At 33.8% G+C, this 7515-nt stretch overlaps 2 non-coding genes across 2 annotated transcripts; both read left to right on the top strand.

Annotated features, from left to right (window-relative positions):
* The first annotated feature begins 2918 nt into the window (after window positions 1–2918).
* On the top strand, window positions 2919–3047 carry LOC118483617. Its single transcript, XR_004870904.1, has one exon. It is a non-coding gene; the product is annotated as a small nucleolar RNA snoR86 (small nucleolar RNA).
* A 315-nt stretch (window positions 3048–3362) lies between these two features.
* Window positions 3363–3450, top strand: LOC118483631. The gene has a single exon (XR_004870918.1). It is a non-coding gene; the product is annotated as a small nucleolar RNA snoR109 (small nucleolar RNA).
* The last annotated feature ends 4065 nt before the right edge of the window (window positions 3451–7515 follow it).

Raw genomic sequence — 7515 nt, 5'->3', positions numbered from 1 at the left:
TATTATAAGGTTCATGACTACTATTTATTAAACAATTCTTTCAACTTACAAGTCATGAATCGTGCATCAACAAAACCTATGTATCTCACATGCATTTTTATGCTGACGTACCTATTTTCACATGTGTTTTCAGGAGCTAATGCATGATAAGGATCGTGACACACTTAGACGGACTCGGGCCTTAGTGACATAAAAGATGAAAGAATAGTTTAACTTATGTTATGTTTTCTTTTGTTCTAAGACAATGTAATCACTTTATTTCAAATAAAACGAAACTTTAAATACCATGGTTGTGAAACAATAATTTTGTCGCTCCACTACCCGACGTTTCCGCTGCGGTTTGTTGTTTTACGCGGTCGGGGGTGTGACAAATAAGCCAAATATTTATCTCGCATAACATGTATGTCTGTATTTCGGTTACTTGTACATACTACTCATAACATGATCTAAAAAAAATTACATCGAGTCAACCAATTAAAACAAAAACACTACCATACTTTTACTAAAAAAATTAAAACGATGGTAAGATTATAATTTTAAACTGTGAGCAAAATTGTAATTTTTTAGGACAAATGAGCATGTACCAGGCATGCATGGACGAATAAAAATTACACTTATGCCCGCCCGCGTTGCGGGACGTTAAATTGAATATTTCTTAGTTTCATAACACGTATGCATCTATTTAGTTTAGTTGTACATAGTACTTATAACACGATCTAAAAAAATACACTGAGACAATCGATAAACCAAAACACCACCATAGTTTTGCTAAAAAAAAATTAAAACGATGACAAGTTTGTAATTTTGAGCTGGAGGTAAGATACTAATTTTTCAGGACCAATGAGCGAATGTTAGACAACTGCTTGACACAATAAAAGTTACATTGAGTCAACCAAGCAAAATAAAACTCTACTATAGTTTTGTAAAAAAAGGTAAAATGATGGCAAGATGACAATTTTTAACTGGGAGAGAAATCGTAATTTTTGAAATGAGAACAAAATCATAATTTTGAATAGAGGGCAAAGTCGTAATTATATTTTGAACTGGGGGCGAAATCATAATTTTAAACTGAGAGCGAAATCATAATTTTGAGCTAGGGGAAAAACATAATTTTATTTTGACATGTGGGCAAAACTGAATTTTGAGCTAGGAGCAAAAACATAGTTTAATTTTAAACTGGGGGTAAAAACGTAATTTTAAATGGAGGGCAAAACCGTAATTTTAAACTGGGAATAAAATAAAAAATGAGTTTTTGAACTGAGGGCAAAATCGTATTTTGGAGTTAGGTGCAAAATTATAATTTTATTTTGAACCGGGGGCAAAAACGTAATTTTAAACGAATGACCAAACCAAATTTTAAACTGACAATAAAATTAAATTAAAAATAAGTTGGTTCAATAAGGAAGTGACAGGCAAACTTGTGACATCCTTATTTTGTAATCCTTATTGAGTTATTTAGTGATTTACCAAAAAAATGTCCTAAAAGTTTAAAGTATCACATTAGTGTAAAGAATTTTTACATTCTGTGAAAAATTCGATTAAAAAACTACATCGTTGTTTATAGCATATAGCATGAGATGACAGGCGTGTATGAGTTCGATCCCTTTGACGCATGTTCATATCATATGTCTAACAGCCCCCCAAACCATAACAAACACTAATGAAAAAAAGGTCCTATAACAAATATCAACCAAGCATAATATATATATATATATATATATATATATATATATATATATATATATATATATAAAGAGTTAATTACATAGTTAGTTCATGTGATTTGCACAAAATAACATACTTAGGTATTAATAGTTTAAAATCACCTTCTAGAGTATTAACTTTTCAGTTTGTAACGTTTGGAGGTATTAACTTCTAGGATATTAACATAGTCAGTCCCTGTGGTTTGCACAAAATAACATACTTAGATACTAATAGTTTAACAAACAATTAACGTTAATACCTCCAAATGTTACAAAATGAAAAGTTAATACCTTAGAAGGTGATTTTAAACTATTAGTACCTAAATATGTTACTTTGTGCAAACCACAAGGACAAACTATGTAATTAACTCTAAAAAATACACATATAATATAACACATGAAATCAATATTTGTTTAAGGGCTTTGATTGTTTTTTTTCATATGGACACTCACACCCTTATTACCATGAGTTTTTCAAGTTATAGTGAATCGTCATCATCATCTGACGATGGTGCGGAAATATTTCTACAAACGATCGCGGCTGTGGTGAAAGCTATCGTGGAAGACGAAGACGATGAGGAAGAGACTCAACAACCTAAACGGAGGAGGAGGTACATCGCTTGTGAACGGCACACCGCTAACGATTTGTTGGTAAGCGATTACTTCTCAGCGGAACCTAAGTATGATGAAAAAATGTTTAGGCGTCGTTTCGTATGAGTAAATATAAATATGTATGTTACGTATGTTTATGTATTTTTTTTTTTAAAAATATGTATGTTATATGTATGTTTATTTTTTGTATAATTATAAATATAAATATATATTAAAATTAATTGTTGAGATGGCATAGTCACCCGCCCAACCCACATCCCGCCATACCTAGCGGACACGTAACCACCCCGTAGGCTGGCTCCCTTTATACGTGTCACCTTTTACCCAACCCAAGCCCCAACCCAAACCCCACCATACCTTACGGCCTAAGCCCATATACTAGCCTTGTTGGACTCTTGGTAACTTATCTGGCCCTAATAACTAGGGTTAGGGTTTTATCAGCCTTATATATATATTATAACTTGCTCCTTCTATATCATCTTCATCTTTTGTATACCCAAAATCGCTCATCAATCTTTATATATTTCTTTTTTCTAATTTATTTGCAATTTATCTCCATCTGTTGTTGGAACATTTATAAATATGAAAAAAAGCCAATTTGCAGAGCAAGGCCGCCTATAAATCGTGACGAAACTTGCATTGAAGGTTGGCAAAATCAAAAAAGTTTCTGCGATTCTCCGTGCCCATCAAATCTTCTAATTTTCAATGCGGCCTCGAACAAATCGCTACATTTCTATTCTTTTATATCATTTTGTTATCCGTTTGTTTGTAATTTGTGTATCTGATTGTATCAGTGAGTTTTTCTGAACAGAAAACGAAGCCGAACTGAAAAATTTAAGTTTTACTTTTTTTAACGAACTGAAAAATGTAGCTTGTTGTTTAATTTTCTTAAAAGGTTTTAATATTTTTATTACTCGGCGTTTATCTTTTAATTTTTATTTTTTTAATGAAAGCGGCACTTCTAATAAAAACATAGCTTATTCAATCAAAATTGCTGCGTTGTACCAAGAGTAAGGATGATAGATACCTTACTTTTGATTGCCAAATAGGCCGTAGCTAAATGAATTTAGAAGTTTTACTGGCCGGTTGTCGTTAATTTTAGTCGATAAATCTGCTTACTGAACTTCATACATTTTTTCAGTTTTTTCTTCAAGAAAATAAGCTTTATAGCACGCTAGGTTTTCTACCGTAAGATACCCGGGTTAAACAATATATTCTGATAATAAATAAAAATTGATAATCAATAAACAAAAGTTATTTGTGGTAGTAACTGACTTTTGAAATACGGAGTAATTTTCAGACTTGTCATTTAAGTAGTTGTGTAAGGGAGTGCGTGCAAGTTTTTCTTCCTTCTGCTTGAGTTGTTAGTGCCTGAATGGAAGGACTCTTTGACTACATTAAGGGGTTGATCAACATCTTTTGTGGTTACACAATCAATGTAATTTGATCAATCGAAACGAGTTTCCATTGATCTGACTCGATAATTTTAAGATAGTAGTTGTAGCATAAAGATTAACTAAAATAATTCACCACAATATGGTTATAATGGATAATAAAGACTACAATAAACAAAATAAATAAAAGTATTATCATTAAACTCTAACACGGGTTTAAAACTGGTCCAACCGAGACAGTTTGGTTTTAAAACTGGTTATTTAGAACCGGTTTTTTTGTAACCGATTCAAAAAACCAGTCCCAAAAACCAGTCCAGAAACTGTAGAACGCTGCTGCAGTGTTGCTGTTTTTGCCGAACGCCCGAATGCAGTCCAAAAATCTGCAGAACACTGCTGCTGTTTTGCTGGTCCAAAACCTTTAAAAAAACTTCAGCGACGCTGCTGCTGGTTGCATTTTTCTCTAAAATAACTGTGTTATTTTGAGGTTTTTCGCAGAAAAAATCTGCATGTTTTGAGGTTTTTTTTTGCTGAAAAACTGCATTTTTTTGGCCAAACTGGGTGCTGAAAAAACTTGCACTTTTTGACGTTTTTTTTGCGGTAATACATGCTGTTTTTTGCGGAAAAAACATGTTTTTTTGCTGAAAACAACTGCAGGTGTTTGGCATTTATTTGCTGAAAAAACATGATGTTTCTGGGTTTTTTTTGCTGAAAAAACCTGCTGTTTTGTTGCCCTTTTTTGCTGAAAAAACATAAACAACTGCAGGTTTTTGGCATTTATTTGCTGAAAAAACATGATGTTTCTGGGTTTTTTTTTGCTGAAAAAACCTGCTGTTTTGTTGCCGTTTTTTGCTGAAATAAAGCTGCCGAACATAAAGTATGTTGAACATAAAATACACGATCCAGTTAAAAAAAACCGTTTTTTATATAACATTATCGTTTTTTTTTTCCGGTTAACCATTTTTTAATCAATGGGTAAATTGTGTTTGGTTACAACTAATTATATGATTCTTTTGAAAATTAACATCCAAACACCCCATCAGTACTGGTGTTTTGGTGCCTTGTTTCAGAATGTACTTTTTGTGTAATAGTAACACTCTTGGTAGACAAACTATAAGCCCTTGTGTAATGGGGCGCTTTGGCCAAGCATGGCGCCCAAAAAACGCCCGGAACACCAATACTTGGGGCGGTATGAATTGAATTTGGGGGGAGAGCGCGATATTTATAGCGCGGTATGGGGAGGGTTTTAAAAGGATTGGACCAATCAGAAACAAGCAAGCTTTTTTATATTAATTAATAAAACTGAAAATTATTAAATAGGTAATGATGGGTAAGGGCTTTATGACTACGGGCTCTAGTGATATAACGCCCCATAAAGCCCCCGTGTGACGTGGCATGACACGTGTCACATAACGCCCCACAAGGGGCTTTATGACTACGGATGGCCTAAGAAAGGAAATGTAGGGTAGAAAAGTTGTGCTTGACGGTTCATGCTTGTGTTCATATATGTTTGTCATTACCAATAATAATATTATAGGTGTTATAAAATAAGCATTCTTTTAGGAAATCACGTTTAAGAAACACAGATTCCATGCTCACATTCATACCTAGGGCTGTAAACGAACCGAACGTTCAGCGAATTGTTCGTGAACTGTTCGGCGGAAAGTTCGTTTATGTTCGTTCGATTAGCTTAACGAACGAACACAAACAGAAAATTTCGTTCGGTTAGCTTAGCGAACGAACACGAACATAGGTCTCGTTTGTTCGACTGCGTTCGTGAGTGTTCGGTAATATGTCCGGTTACGTTCGTCCCTGTTCGTTTGATTATATTAAAAATAATAAATAATTAACCTTTTATCTAAATATATTGAAAACTTGAAACCCTATTTTTTTTCCTAAGTTAGCTAAAATTTAGACATGCTAAAACATTTTTGGGGATAATTATGTTTAAGTTAGTTAAAGTTCGTTTGGTGGTGTATTAGACTTCTTGTGTTTTGATTTATCATTTGATGGTTGTATTTAACTATTTATATCCAATGTTTAAGGATAACAATATTTATATTAATTTTATTTTCAAGTTAAATGTTCGTTTGCGTTCTTTTTTATTGCTTGCATTCATTTGTGTTCGAGACCAGTGTTCACGAACTGTTCGTGAACAACTAAATTTCTTTAACGAACGAACACGAACATAAACTTATGTTCGGTATGTGTTCGTGAACAGTTCGCAAACTTGTTAATTTCCTTAACGAACGAACACGAATATGACATTGTTCGTGTTCGTTCGGTTCGTTTACAGCCCTGCTCATACTCACAGCTGCAAAGACAGTTGTAAAGTCATCCTCTTTTCCACTCTATACGCATAAGCAAGCAATTTAGTGGCAAATTTATTTAACTAACATACAAAAATATTCAAAGATACAACATTTACTTGGAATTACCAAAAGTAAAATAGGTATCCAAAAGTTATCAATTTTCCAAGCGCTTGACCAAACCAGCTTAACAACGGTTACCAAGCGCTTGACCAAAGCAACTTAACAACAGATTTGTGCAACAAAATTAGAACGGTGAATCACATGTGTAATGAAATTCAACGGCTTAGCTAATTTCCTAGTTATTATTTGTACCTGAGCCGGAATCTGTGATTCACCAGGGTTCTTTTTGTCTTCCCATGTAGATGGGTCGATGTTTGTTCCACTTAAACTTGCAGCCTAAATCATTAAAACCAAATGAGTAAATTACAAAAGTCGTCCTTTATGTATGTCACTTATTGCAAACTGTGTCCTTTATCTTCAATAATTACAGAAAACGTACTCGATGTTTGCAAACCCTTGCACGTTATGTTCTTTAGCCCTAACTCAGTTAAGTTTTTGTGGTTAAATCTGACCAAATGGACCCCACATAAAACAGAGGTTTGTCCATTACGATCCAATTTAAAAAAAAAATCAAACTTGATTATATGAAAATCCATGACATGTAAACTAGGGTGTTCGTTCATGAGTGAGCAACCAACGAGTGTATCTTTGTCTATGCTTTGTTGGTTTACAAACCTAAACAACCGAAATCAAACCGGCGTATTTTCAATTCGAGCAGTTTCCGAGCGAGGGTCGAGCAAATTTCGAGCGTTAAGCAATTTGGCAACATTATAATAAGAATCCACCTTTAAATCAACAAACTACAAAATAAGAATCAATGATTACATGTACATCGAGATGTTTAACTAATAGTGACTTCTCGATTGTGAAGTCCTTCGGTAGGTCATGAAAAATTTAATTGGTGGGGGGATGGTTGTGTTGTTAAGGGATATGAGACGCCAAAACTTAAAAGCGAGTTTTTGTATTTTGATCAGTATTTTATACGTTTACACTTTTAGGTTTCAATTGTTAATTGGGTTGGATATTTGGGTTGTATATTGGGCTAGTTTAATAGTATGGATAACAAAATGATGACTCAATAGATTGGTACATATAAATGGTTAACAAAGCCTCGTAAATCTAGAAGCCATAATCGAATAGAACCCTGAAAACAAGTCTGTTCTGACGAACATACACAACACTCACCAAAAGATTAGAACCACAAAGTTTGATAAAAAAAATATCTCCCATGCACATACCGGAACAAATGCTCCAGGAGAAACACATGAGCTATCACACACAATACGATCCCTCCACCAACCGCTGAGAATATATTTTTTTTGTCATTAGTTGTCCTTCTTAATGTGACAGGCATTCCCACATGTGTTGATAATCGACGCGACCTACCAAATTAACATGTATAATCTTACATTTTTGCAAGTTGTGGGTATGATGTTG

Source organism: Helianthus annuus, chromosome 10 (assembly GCF_002127325.2).
Source record: "Helianthus annuus cultivar XRQ/B chromosome 10, HanXRQr2.0-SUNRISE, whole genome shotgun sequence".
Classification (NCBI taxonomy): domain Eukaryota; kingdom Viridiplantae; phylum Streptophyta; class Magnoliopsida; order Asterales; family Asteraceae; genus Helianthus; species Helianthus annuus.
This window is presented reverse-complemented; position numbering and strand designations above follow the sequence as displayed.